The following is a 14557-nucleotide window of genomic DNA, read 5'->3' as shown; positions in this document are numbered from 1 at the left end:
CTAATTGCTAGTAGTAGGAGTGATATGGGCTGAACAGTGGGAAGTCCGATCTTGAGGAACTCGAAATGAATTTGAAAAAAATACACAACAAAAATAAGAGAAACCGCTAGCAAACATAAGAGACGCAATAGGAAAAAGGTCAAGCCAACAGTTATAGAATATGTGTTTTTCTAGGGTGACATGGTGGAGAGAACAATACCCAAAATAAGAATGCACACCTTTGATAACAGGGTTCATGAAGGAGTGGTTTATAGGATTGGTTCTTTCAAAATCTACAATGTCATAGGGAAATACAATGCAATAGATCATTCATACATAATGATTTTCGCCTAGAGAACAACCCTGGGTTCAATCGTTCCTCAACCTAAAACTTTTCAGAGTTTAGATACACAGCTTGAAAAAATGGATTGGATTAAATATCTTGATGCCGGGTAAGCTTACTATAAATTTTGTTTTCATTGCAGTCTTATTTACAGTGCACAGATTATCAGTATAGGTGATAATATGCAAGTTTAGATTATACTCAGTCACCACATGTCTAGTTTTACACGTTGGTACTCTAGAGGGATCAGTGATATTCAATAGAGTGCCCGGATTTATAAAGAAGTTAAACAAATGATATTCTACACAATTGAACGTTGTGATATACGGAATGCTAGAGAAACATACAAAGCAGTGAATCACCCATTGAGACTTTGTTTCGGTGAGTGAACAATAGCTGAACCACCTACTCCACAACTAGAAAAGTTTCCCATGTTGGCCTATAATGTGTTCCCTTTTAACAACTTGAGAAGCGTGTTGGGCAGAATATTTTAATGCCGGGTTAAATGATACTTTTTCTTCTCATTTTTATGCATATAAATAATTAATTGTCTTATGATTTTACATTGCTTTCATACGCTCTCGGTTTGGTGACTTCCATCACTGATGTGTACCACCATCCGGTAGTGCTCTATGTAACTATTTATTGTATTATGGATAATCCATTCTTATGGCTTATTAATTTACTATGAATCTTCATACAATTAGTGTGTTGTTGTGACATTATGGGAAGATCTGGTAGATACATTTGACGATGATAGACTATCTGAGTGGTCGAAGGATGAGCCTATTGTGGATATGTTTGTCGCCATCTTGGTTGATCAAAATTCAAGTATGTAAACAATGTCGTTGAAGAGATTATTTTTGGTCACCGTCTTAAATTAATTTGAGAAAAATGGCAACGATATGAAAACTATTACGACATTCAAGTATGCTAGCATTCAAATAAACCTGGGCCACTAGATGGTACAATAATATGGTAGCTCTTGAGGAGTCGGCCATCTGAAATGTAATAATAACAAATTGCTCTTCCTATGCTTATTTTTGTATTTTTAAGAAACAAGATCATATCAAATTGATTTGTTGGTAACTATTGGAATCATGCAGCAGGAGGTTCATGCTTCATCAAATTGAGTTACAAAGAATGGCCCAAAACTGGCATGAACCAACTGAGACATCCATTGTAGCGTTAGATGAACTACATCCAACAGATATGATGACGCATCATTATGCGTTGAACAATGTCTCGGTTTCTTTGGGTATATAATATATTTTGCATTGTGTAGCCATTTAGATTATATGTTAATATTCTATAATGTTGCACCAGAAAAGGGCTACAAGTTAAGACTCCGGGTTACTTAAATGGTTCTAGTCGATGATTGGTGGTACATGAGCTATAGAGAATGATCAAAGGAGTTAAGGAGAGTGATGTATACAAATGGACGACTTGTTCGAACCATGTGCCACTTCCCGGTATTTTTCTCATAACAACCTAGAAATAAGCGCATAATTTCAATTATCGATGTACTACAGATCATGTGGTTACTTGCAGATAAAAAAATCGTCTTTGCATCGTAGATGTGTAGAATGGTGGTATAGTAGAGCCAAAATATGTAGACTTCGCTCTTTGGGCCACGGGTTGTGGCTCAAACAAGGGGCCCGACTTGGCACATGCATTGAATTGTATGCTCTGATGGGAAAGAGATTTGTTGTCACGGCCACCACAGATAGAAATTCACTTGATGGCGATCACAAATATATTCAAGTGCATGCCACTGAGCCGTTACAAAGGGATGACCGCCTCCAACCTTTCCCCCCGGGTACTTCTTCAACAACACAAAAGGATGGTAGTGTTCTTCCTCTGAAGCGGCACCAACTGATTGAAGGAAATATGCCCTAGAGGCAATAATAAAGTTGTTATTTATATTTCCTTATATCATGATAAATGTTTATTATTCATGCTAGAATTGTATTAACCGGAAACTTGATACATGTGTGGATACATAGACAAAACACAATGTCCCTAGTAAGCCTCTACTAGACTAGCTCATTTATCAAGATGGTTAAGTTTCCTAACCATGGACATGTGTTGTCATTTGATGAACGGGATCACATCTTTAGGAGAATGATGTGATGGACAAGACCCATCCGTTAGCTTAGCATATTGATTGTTCAGTTTTATTGTTGTTGCTTTCTTCATGTCAAATACATATTCCTTCGACTATGAGATTATACAACTCCCGGATACCGGAGGAATGCCTTATGTGCTATCAAACGTCACAATGTAACTAGGTGATTATAAAGATGCTCTACAGGTATCTCCGAAGGTGTTTGTTGGGTTGGCATAGATCGAGATTAGGATTTGTCACTCCGAGTATCGGAGAGGTATCTCTGGGCCCTCTCGGTAATATACATCATAAGAAGCCTTGCAAGCAATGTGACTAATGAGTTAGTTGCGGGATGATGTATTACGAAATGAGTAAAGAGACTTGCCAGTAACGAGATTGAACTAGGTATGGAGATACAGACGAATCTCGGGCAAGTAACATACCGATGACAAAGGGAATAACGTATGTTGTCATAACGGTTCGACCGATAAAGATCTTCGTAGAATATGTAGGAACCAATATGAGCATCCAGGTTCCGCAATTGGTTGTTGACCGGAGAGGTGTCGGTCATGTCTACATAGTTCTCGAACCCGTAGGGTCCGCACGCTTAACGTTCGATGACGATTTTGTATTATATGAGTTATGTGATTTGGTGACCGAATGTTGTTCGGAGTCCCGGATGAGATCACAGACATGACGAGGAGTCTCGAAATGGTATAGAGGTAAAGATTGATATATAGGACGATGGTATTCGGACACTGGAAGTATTTCGGGATGCACCGGGTACTTATCGGGTCACCGGAAGGGGTTCCGGGCACCCCCGGCAAAAGATATGGGCTTTATGGGCCAAGAGGGGAAACACATCAGCCATAAAAGGGGTTGGCGCGCCCCCCATATGGTCTGGCCAAATTGGAGAAGGAAAGGGGAAGGAGGAAAGGAAAAAGGGAATAGGATCCCCTCTTCCCCCTCTTCCCTTCCTACTCCGAATAGGAATAGGAAAGGGGGGAGGCCGAATTGGGAGGACCCCAAGTAGGATTCCTCCTACTTGGGGCGCCCCCTTGGCTGCCTCACCTCCCCTCCAACCTATATATATGTGGGGGACACCGCTAGAACACGCACCAACAATTGTTAGCCGTGTGCGGCGCCCCCCCTCTGCAGTTTATGCCTTCGGTCATATTCACGTAGTGCTTAGGCGAAGCCCTGCGTGGATCACTTCACCATCACCGTCACCACGCCGTCGTGTTGAGGGAACTCTCCCTTGACACTTTGCTGGATCAAGAGTTCGAGGGACATCATCGAGCTGAACGTGTGCAGAACTCGGAGGTGTCGTACGTTCTGTGCTTGATCGGTCAGAACGAGAAGAAGTTCGACTACATCAACCGCGTTGTCAAACGCTTCCGCTTTCAGTCTACGAGGGTACATGGACACGCTCTCCCCCTCTCGTTGCTATTCATGTCCTAGATAGATCTTGCGTGAGCGTAGGAATTTTTTTGAAATTGCATGCTACGTTTCCCAACACTGATATACCAGAAGACAACTTGGATGTAGCCCCGCCTCGAGCGACATATAAGGTAAGTGACATTGAATTAAATTTATTGCCACCTTACCTTGGCTTATACAAATATATGAATAATACAAATACACTACTGGGATAGAAGATACCTACCATCGAAGATCCGTTGAACCAGGCAAAATCAAACAAAGGTTATCCTAGCACGAGTACTATTGGCAATCAAAAAAAGATATCTAAACCATTGAATCATTTGTTTTTACGAGTTATGCGTCTATGGACCCAAATCCATCTGCGCACGTCCTCCATGGCCAAGTCCATCTCCACCCACAAGTGGGGCAAATCCTCGAGTTGCTCCTCATCCTTACCCCCAAGATTAAAGCCGAGGGGTGCTCTTCCGGGTGCACCATTGCTGAGGAAGTGGGTGGTGTAGTAGACTAAGGCATAGCCTAGTGGTGGAAAGGGGTTGATGCCTTCCCACCCACTTAGGTTCAAGGCATTATACTTGCAATTTGGCTTTGTTGCACCAATTATACTTTTGGGGCATCCCTTATAGTCTTTCTGTCAAAAGAGTGGGTGGTGTATTTGTTGAATACTTGAGCAATTTTCCATTAAGTTTAATCCCAAAAATATAGATAACATGTGATAATCATAATAGAAATGATAATCAAATCAATTAGCAAAGTGATGTGAGTAGTCATGCAATTGGGTACATAATAAACGAAAATCATATCCACATCGGTAGATAAAAGGAGCAGGATGGACGCAAGCCCTAACAGAAGAGAGAAGAATATGTAGAGTGCGGTAGAAGAAGATGCATGTGCTGAAGGAAATATGCCCTAGAGGCAATAATAAAGTTGTTATTTTATATTTCCTTATTCATGACAAAGGTTTATTATTCATGCTAGAATTGCATTGATAGGAAACTTAAATACATGTGTGAATACATAAACAAATACCGTGTCCCTAGTAAGCCTCTACTAGACTAGCTCGGTGATCAAAGATGGTTAAGGTTTCCTAACCATAGACATGTGTTGTCATTTGATAACGGGATCACATCATTAGGAGAATGATGTGATGGACAAGACCCATCTGTTAGCTTAGCATATTGATCGTTCAGTTTATTGTTATCGCTTTCTTCATGTCAAATACATATTCCTTCGACTATGAGATTATGCAACTTCCGAATACCGGAGGAATACCTTGTGTGCTATCAAACGTCACAGCATAACTGGGTGATCATAAAGATGCTCTACAGGTATCTCCGAGGGTGTTTGTTGAGTTGGCATATATCGAGATTAGGATTTGTCACTCCGAGTATCGGAGAGGTATCTCTGGGCCCTCTCGGTAATACACATCATAAGCTTGCAAGCAAATGACTAAGGAGTTAGTTACCAGATGATGTATTACAGAACGAGTAAAGAGACTTGCCGGTAACGAGATTGAACTAGGTATGAAGATATCGATGATCAAATCTCGGGCAAGTAACATACCGATGGACAAAGGGAATTACGTATGTTGTCATAACAGTTCGACCGATAAAGATCTTCGTAGAATATTGATACGTCTCCAATGTATCTACTTTTTCTCACGCTTTTCCTCTTGTTTTGGACTCTAATTTGCATGATTTGAATGAAACTAACCCCGGACGGACGCTATTTTCAGCAGAACTACCATGGTGTTATTTTTGTGCAAAAATAAAAGTTCTCGGAATGGAACAAAACTTTGCGAGGATTTTTTTATATCAATAATAAGAATTTCTGGAGCCAAGACCCACCGGAGAGGGGCCCCTGGTTGGGCACAACCCACCAGGGCACGCCCCCCTCTCCTGGCGCGCCCATGTGGGTTGTACCCACCTAGTGGCCCCGCTGACGACCCCCCTGATACTATAAATTCACATATTTCCAGAAAAAATCAAGGAGAAAGAATTATCACGTTCCACGAGACGGAACCGCCGCCAAGCCCTGTTCTTCCTCGGGAGGGCAGATCTGGAGTCCGTTTGGGGCTCCGGAGAGGGGGATGTTCGTTCTTCGTCATCACCAACCCTTCTCCATCGCCAATTCCATGATGCTCCCCATCGGGAGTGAGTAATTCCTTTGTAGGCTTGCTGGTCGGTGAGGAGTTGGATGAGGTTCATCATGTAATCGAGTTAGTTTTGTTAGGGTCTGATCCCTAGTATCCACTATGTTCTTAGATTGATGTTGTTATGACTCTGCTATGCTTAATGCTTGTCACTTTGGGCCCGGGTGCCATGAACTCAGATCTGAACCGTTTATGAATTCATCATTATATCCATGTTTTAGATCCGATCTTGAAAGTTATAGTCACTTACTACGTGTTATGATCCGGCAACCCCGTAGTGACAACAACCGGGCCCACTCCCGGTGATGACCGTAGTTTGAGGAGTTCATGTATTCACTATGTGTTAATGCTTTGTTCCGGTTCTCTATTAAAAGGAGGCCTTAATATCCCTTAGTTTCCAATATGGACCCTGCTGCCATGGGAGGGTAGGACAAAAGATGTCATGCAAGTTCTTTTAATAAAGCACGTATGACTATTTACGGAATACATGCCTACATTATATCGATGAATTGGAGCTAGTGCCGTATCGCCCTAGGTTATAACTGGTACATGATGAATATCATCCAACAAGTCACCGATCCAATGCCTATGAATTTATTTATATTGATCTTGCTGCGTTACTATTGCTCATCACTGTTACACTTGCTACAAAATTACTGCTATCACTGTTACTGTTACCGTTGCTGCTGCCACTATTATCAAAACTATCAAACTACTTTGCTACTGATCACTTTGCTGTAGTAATTAATCTCCAGGTGTGGTTGAATTGACAACTCAGCTGCTAATACCTTCAAATATTCTTTGGCTCCCCTTGTGTCGAATCTATAAATTTGGGTTGAATACTCTACCCTCGAAAACTGTTGCGATCCCCTATACTTGTGGGTTATCAAATATGTAGGAACCAATATGGGCATCCAGGTTCCGCTATTGGTTATTGACCGGAGAGGTGTCTCGGTCATGTCTACATAGTTCTCGAACTCGTAGGGTCCGCACGCTTAGCGTTCGTTAACAATATAGTGTTATATGGGTTATATGATTTGATGACAGAATGTTGTTCGGAGTCCCGAATGAGGTCATGGACATGACGAGGAGTCTCGAAATGTTCGAGAGGTAAAGATTGATATATAGGACGGTGGTATTCGGACACCAGAATAGTTTCGAAGTGCACCGGGTACTCATCGGGTCACCGGAAGGGGTTCCTGATACGTGTCCAACGTATCTATAATTTTTGATTGTTCCATGCTATTATATTATCTGTTTTGGATGTTTTATATGCATTAATATGCTATTTTATATTATTTTTTGGACTAACTTATTAACCTAGAGCCCAGCGTCAGTTTCTGTTTTTTCCTTGTTTTTGAGCTTCGCAGAAAAGGAATACCAAACGGAGTCCAAACGGAATGAAACTTCATGATGATTTTTTCTTTGACCAAAAGACACCCAGGGGACTTGGAGTGCAAGTCAGAAGAGCCACGAGGCGGCGACAAGGGTGGAGGGCGCACCCTAGGGGGGCGCCCCTACCTTGTGGGCCCATCGGTGGCCTCCTGACCTAGCTCTTCCTCCTATATATTTCAAATATTCCAGAACCACCAGAAGCATCCACGGAAACACTTTTCCGCTGCCGCAACCTTCTGTACCCGTGAGATCCCATCTTGGGACCTTTTCCGGCACCCTGCCGGAGGGGGATTCGATCACGGAGGGCTTCTACATCAACTCTATTGCCCTTCGGATGAAGCATGAGTAGTTTATGACAGAACTACGGGTCCATGGCTAGTAGCTAGATGGCTTCTTCTCTCTCTTTGATTCTCAATACCATGTTCTCCTCGATGTTCTTGGAGATCTATCTGATGTAATCTTCTTTTGCGGTGTGTTTGTCGAGATCCGATGAATTGTGGATTTATGATCAGCTTATCTATGAATATTATTTGAATCTTCTCCGAATTCTTATATGCATGATTTGGTATCTTTGTATTTCTCTTCGAATTATCGGTTTGGTTTGGCCAACTAGATTGGTTTTTCTTGCAATGGGAGAGGTGCTTAGCTTTGGGTTCAGACTTGCGTGATTTCACCCAGTGACATAGTAGGGGTAGCGAGACACGTATTGCTTTGTTTCCATCAGGGATAACAAGATGGGGTTTTCATCATATTGCTTGAGTTTATCCCGCTACATCATGTCATCCTACTTAAGGCGTTACTCTGTTCTTATGAACTTAATACTCTAGATGCAGGCAGGAGTCGGTCGATGTGTGGAGTAATAATAGTAGATGCAGAATCATTTTCGTCTACTTGATATGGACGTGATGCCTATATTTCATAATCATTGCCTTGGATATCATCATAACTTTGCGCTTTTCTATCAATTGCTAGATAGTAATTTGTTTACCCACCATATTATTTGCCTTCAAGAGAGAAGCCTCTAGTGAAACCTATGGCCCCCGAGTCTATTTTCCTCATTATATTTTTAGATCTATATATTAAAAATACCAAAAATACCTTGCTGCACTTTATTTATATTTACTTTATTTTACGTTATAGTAATCTTTTACATCTATCTCTATCAGATCTCACCTTTGCAAGTGATCATGAAGGGATTGACAACCCCTTTATCGCATTGGGTGCAAGTGTTTGATTGTTTGTGTAGGTGCATCTATTGGGGACTTGTGCATTTCTCCTATTGGATTGATACCTTGGTTCTTAACTAAGGGAAGTACTTATCTCTACTGTGCTGCATCACCCTTTCCTATTCAAGGGAAAAACCAACGCAAGCTCAAGAAGTAGCAGGAAGAATTTCTGGCGCCATTTCCGGGGAGATCTGCGTCAAGCCTACCAAGTACCCATCATAAAACTCTCATCTCTTGCATTACATTATTCACCATTCGCCTCTCGTTTTCCTCTCCCCCACTTCTAAAACGTCTTCAGAAAAATACAAAAAGATTTGCCTTTTTTCGCCCTTCTTTCGTTCGCCTTTTGCTCGTTTGCTGGATTGGTTTGTTGCCATCATGTCTGAATCTGGGGAGGTTATCATTGAAAATCTTGAGGAAAAACTTGAATCTTGTTCTTTGAATCATGAAACTGAAACTCCTTCCAATTACAAAGCAAAAACTTTTCATGTGGGATATGGTAATATTATTGAGAAAAGTGTTATTCAAGAATTCTTTGATTGTACGGGATCTATGCCCATTAGTAAAAGATCTATTCTTCTCGATACAAATTGTTAGCGGATGCCATTGTTCTGCTTGTTGAAAAACTAGAAAGAAAATTTGTTCACATCCATCCCGCTTTGCAAAAAGTGTTTTACGAACTTCCCAATATTAATCATCCTATAACTAAGAAGATTGCCACCATCATCCTTATGCGAGAATTTGATTTTATAATACAAGAGGCTAGGGATATTTTTGCTTTCTATAATAAAGATGCCAAACACCCTCCAATTGAAGATATCCTCCATGATAAAGAAACTATGCGTAGTTTGGAATCTAGGGATTGTCAATCTTATAGCGAAAATTTTAGGAGGAGAGTTCCCTATTCAGAAACATGATTAGTATTCAGATCGTTCGGTCGTGCAAGTGAAAGGCAATAATGACGATATATGATGGACTGAGTGAGATGAGAGAAGCTGGTATGAACTCGACCTCTCTTGTTTTTGAAAATATGATTAGTTCATCGTTCCTGATTCAGCCTATTATGAATAAACATGTTTGCAATTACAATTAGAGATTATAGTTGCTCATGCCATGCTTAATTTGCTAGGAGTTTATAATGGTTTACCTTGTGTGCCAACATGCTATTAGAATGGTTGTGATGTGGTATGATAGGGTGGTATCCTCCTTTGAATGATTCGAGTGACTTGACTTGGCACATGTTCACACATGTAGTTGAAACAAAATCAACATAGCCTCCATGATATTTATGTTCATGGTGGATTATATCCTACTCATGCTTGCACTCAATGTTTATTAATTTTAATGCATGTTCATGACTGTTGTCGCTCTCTAGTTGGTCGCTTCCCAGTCTTTTCTAGCCTTCACTTGTACTAAGCGAGAATATTGCTTGTGCATCCACTTCCATAAACCCCAAAGTTATTCCATATGAGTCCACCATACCTTCCTATATGCGGTATCTACCTGTCGTTCCAAGTAAATTTGTATGTGCCAAACTCCAAACCTTCAAATGAAATTCTGTTTTGTATGCTCGAATAGCTCATGTATCAACTAGGGCTGTCTGTATCTTCCATGCTAGGCGGGTTATTCTCAAGAGGAGTGGACTCCGCTCCTCACTCACGAGAAAATGGCTGGTCACCGGGATGCCCAGTCCCATGCTTTATGCAAATCAAATCAAAATAATTGCAAACAAAACTCCCCTGGGACTCTTGGTAGTTGGAGGCACTCGTTGTTTCGAGCAAGCCATGGATTGATGCTTGTTGGTGGAGGGGGAGTATAAACTTTACCATTCTGTTTGGGAACCGCCTATAATGTGAGTAGCATGGAAGATATCGAGATCTCTCGGTTGTTATGCTCACAATGAAAGTATGCCGCTCAAAATATTATTTATCTCTATTTCAAAACCGAGATACATATTCTTTATGATGATATTTATGGTGATGACCTCCATTACAGGTTTATGAATGTCAAAATCACTAATCAAAGCCCTTTTCATGATTTGAGTTCATCTACAAGAAAGGAAATAAAGGAAAGAATATATTTGTTAAGACGTGTTTTGGAGGACTTGATGAGAAAATAATTGCATACCAAAGATGACAATACCTAGATCTATTACCTTATGCCTAGCTAGGGGCGTTAAATAATAGCGCTTGTTGGGAGGCAACCCAATTTTATTTTCGTTTTTATGTTTTATGTTTTTTCTATTGTTTTTCAATAATGCCACAATTATGCTACTGTATTAATTGTGTTTTGGTGTTTTAATTAGTGTTTGAGCCAAGTAAGACCTTTGGGATGGCTTACGGTGATATTTGATTTGATCTTGCTGAAAAACAAAAACTTTTGTGCCCAGTAAAATAATTTTCATTATTCACAGAAGAGTGATTTTGCTCTGAATTTTTTACACAAGATTGATATACAAATTGCCTATGTTGTCCTAATTTTTCATAATTTTTTGAGTTACATAAGTATTCGAAGTTTACTGATTGCTACAGACTATTCTGTTTTTGACAGATTCTGTTTTCTAAGTGTTGTTTGCTTATTTTGATGAATCTATGGCTAGTATCGGGGGTTATGAACCATGGAAAAGTTGGAATACGGTAGATATTACACCAATATAAATAAATAATGAGTTCACAACAATACCAAAAGTGGTGATTGATTTTCTTATACTAACGGATCTCACGAGTTTTCTGTTGAGTTTTGTATTGTGAAGTTTTCAAGTTTTGGGTAAAGATTTGATGGACTATGGAATAAGGAGTGGCAAGAGCCTAAGCTTGGGGATGCCCCGAATGGCATCCCCTCTTTCGTCTTCGTCTATCGTTAATTTACTTGAGGCTATATTTTTATTCACCACATGATATGTGTTTTGCTTGGAGCGTCTTGTATGATATGAGTCTTTGCTTCTTAGTTTGCCACAATCATCCTTGATGTACACACATTTTGGGGGGGACACGTATGAATCATGATTTATTAGAATACTCTATGTGCTTCACTTATATCTTTTGAGCTAGACAATTTTGCTCTAGTGCTTCACTTATATCTTTTTAGAGCACAGCGGTGGTTTTATTTTATAGAAATTATTGAACTCTCTTGCTTCGCTTATATTATTTTGAGAGTCTCTTTAAATATCATGGTAATTTGCTTTGATTATGAATTTAGTCCTAATATGATAGGCATCCGAGAGGGATATAATAAAAACTTTCATATAAAGTGCATTGAATACTATGAGAAGTTTGATTCCTTATGATTGTTTTGAGATATGAAGATGGTGATATTAGAGTCATGCTAGTGAGTAATTGTGGATTGTAGAAATACTTGTGTTAAAGTTTGTGATTCCCGTAGCATGCACGTATGGTGAACCGTTATGTAACGAAGTCGAAGCATGATTTATTTATTGATTGTCTTCCTTATGAGCAGCGGTCGAGGATGAGCGATGGTCTTCTCCTACCAATCTATCGCCCTAGGAGCATGCACGTAGTACTTTGTTTCGATGACTAATAGATTTCTGCAATAAGTATGTGAGTTCTTTATGACTAATGTTGAGTCCATGGATTGTACGCACTCTCACCCTTCCACCATTGCTAGCCTCTCTATACAGCGCAACTTTCGCCGGTATCATACACCCACCATATACCTTCCTCAAAACAGCTACAATACTTATGTCTACTACACAACTTGTTCTTGTAGACTCGTGTTGGGCCTCCAAGCGCAGAGTTTTGTAGGACAGTAGAAAATTTCCCTCAAGTGGATGACCTAAGGTTTATCAATCCGTGGGAGGTGTAGGATGAAGATGGTCTCTCTCAAACAACCCTGCAACCAAATAATAAAAAGTCTCTTGTGTCCCCAATACACCAAATACAATGGTAATTTGTATAGGTGCAATAGTTCGGCGAAGAGATGGTGATACAAGTGTAATATGGATAGTAGATATTGCTTTTTGTATTAGTAACAATAAAAAACAACAAGGTAATAAACGATAAAAGTGAGCACAAACGGTTTTGCAATGCTTGAAAATGAAGCCTAGGGTCCGTACTTTCGCTAGTGCAATCTCTCAACAATGCTAATATAATTGGATCATGTAACAATCCCTCAACGTGCAACGAAGAATCACTCCAAAGTTCTTATCTAGCGGAGAACATAAGAAGAAATTGTTTGTAGGGTACGAAACCACCTCAAAGCTATTCTTTCCGATCGATCTATCCAAGAGTCCGTACTAAAATAACACCAAAGCATTCCCAAGCTTAGGCTCTTGCCACTCCTTATTCCATAGTCCATCGAATCTTTACCCAAAACTTGAAAACTTCACAACACAAAACTCAACAGAAAACTCGTAAGCTCCGTTAGTATAAGAAAATAAATCACCACTTAGCTACTGTTGTGAACTCATTCTAAATTCATATTGGTGTAATATCTACTGTATTCCAACTTCTCCATGGTTCATACCCTCCGATACTACTCATAGGTTCATCAAAATAAGCAAACAACACAATGAAAACAGAATCTGTCAAAAACAGAATAGTCTGTAGCAATCTGTATCATTCAAATACTTCTGTAACTCCAAAAATTCTGAAATAAATTGGTGGACGTGAGGAATTTGTCTATTAATCTTCTGCAAAAAGAATCAACTTGAAAGCACTCTTCTTTAAAAACTTACAGCTAATCTCGTGAGCGCAAAGTTTCTGTTTTACAGCAAGATCACATTAACTTTCACCCAAGTCTTCCCAAAGGTTCTACTTGGCACTTTATTGAAACAAAAGCTATAAAACATGATTAATACAGTAGCTTAATCATGTGAACACACAAAAATAGTAGGGGTAAATATTGGGTTGTCTCCCAACAAGCGCTTTTCTTTAATGCCTTTTAGCTAGGCATGATGATTTCAATGATGCTCACATAAAAGATAAGAATTGAAACATAAAGAGAGCATCATGAAGCATATTACTAACACATTTAAGTCTAACCCACTACCTATGCATAGGTATTTTGTGAGCAAACAACTTATGGGAACAATAATCAACTAGCATAGGAAGGCAAAACAGGCATAACTTTAAAACTTTAAGCACATAGAGAGGAAACTTGATATTATTGCAATTCCTACAAGCATATATTCCTCCCTCATAATAATTTTCAGTAGCATCATGAATGAATTCAACAATATAACTATCACATAAAGCATTCTTTCCATGAGCCACAAGCATAGAATTTTTATTAATCTCCACATAAGCAAATTTCTTCTCGTGAATAGAAGTGGGAGCAAACTCAACAAAATAACTATCATGTGAGGCATTATCAAATTGAAAATTAAAATCAAGATGACAAGTTTCATGGTTATCACTAATCTTTATAGCATACATGTCATCACAATAATCATCATAGATAGCAACTTTGTTCTCATAATCAATTGGAACATCTTCCGAAATAGTGGATTCATCACTAAATAAAGTCATGACCTCTCCAAATCCACTTTCATGAATATAATCATCATAAATAAGAGGCATGCTTTCATCATAATAAATTTTCTCATCAAAACTTGGGGGACAAAACATATCATCTTCATCAAATATAGCTTCCCCAAGCTTGTGGCTTTGCATATCATTAGCATCATGGATATTCAAGGAATTCATACTAACAACATTACAATCATGCTCATCATCCAAATATTTTAGTGCCAAACATTCTAATGCATTCTTCTTCTAGCACTTGAGCACAATTTTCATTTCCATCATTTTCACAAAAGATATTAAAAAGATGAAGCATATGAGGCAACCTCAATTCCATTTTTTTGTAGTTTTCTTTTATAGACTAAACTAGTGATAAAACAAGGAACTAAAAGATTCGATTGCAAGATCTAAAGATATACCTTCAAGCACTAACCT

The 14557-nt window shown here is 39.4% G+C and overlaps 1 pseudogene; it reads left to right on the top strand.

Annotated features, from left to right (window-relative positions):
• LOC141026122 (uncharacterized) overlaps positions 1 to 14557 on the top strand; it is a 159212-nt pseudogene that overhangs the window by 64711 nt on the left and 79944 nt on the right.

Source organism: Aegilops tauschii, chromosome 6 (assembly GCF_002575655.3).
Source record: "Aegilops tauschii subsp. strangulata cultivar AL8/78 chromosome 6, Aet v6.0, whole genome shotgun sequence".
In the NCBI taxonomy this organism is placed as follows: domain Eukaryota; kingdom Viridiplantae; phylum Streptophyta; class Magnoliopsida; order Poales; family Poaceae; genus Aegilops; species Aegilops tauschii.
This window is presented reverse-complemented; position numbering and strand designations above follow the sequence as displayed.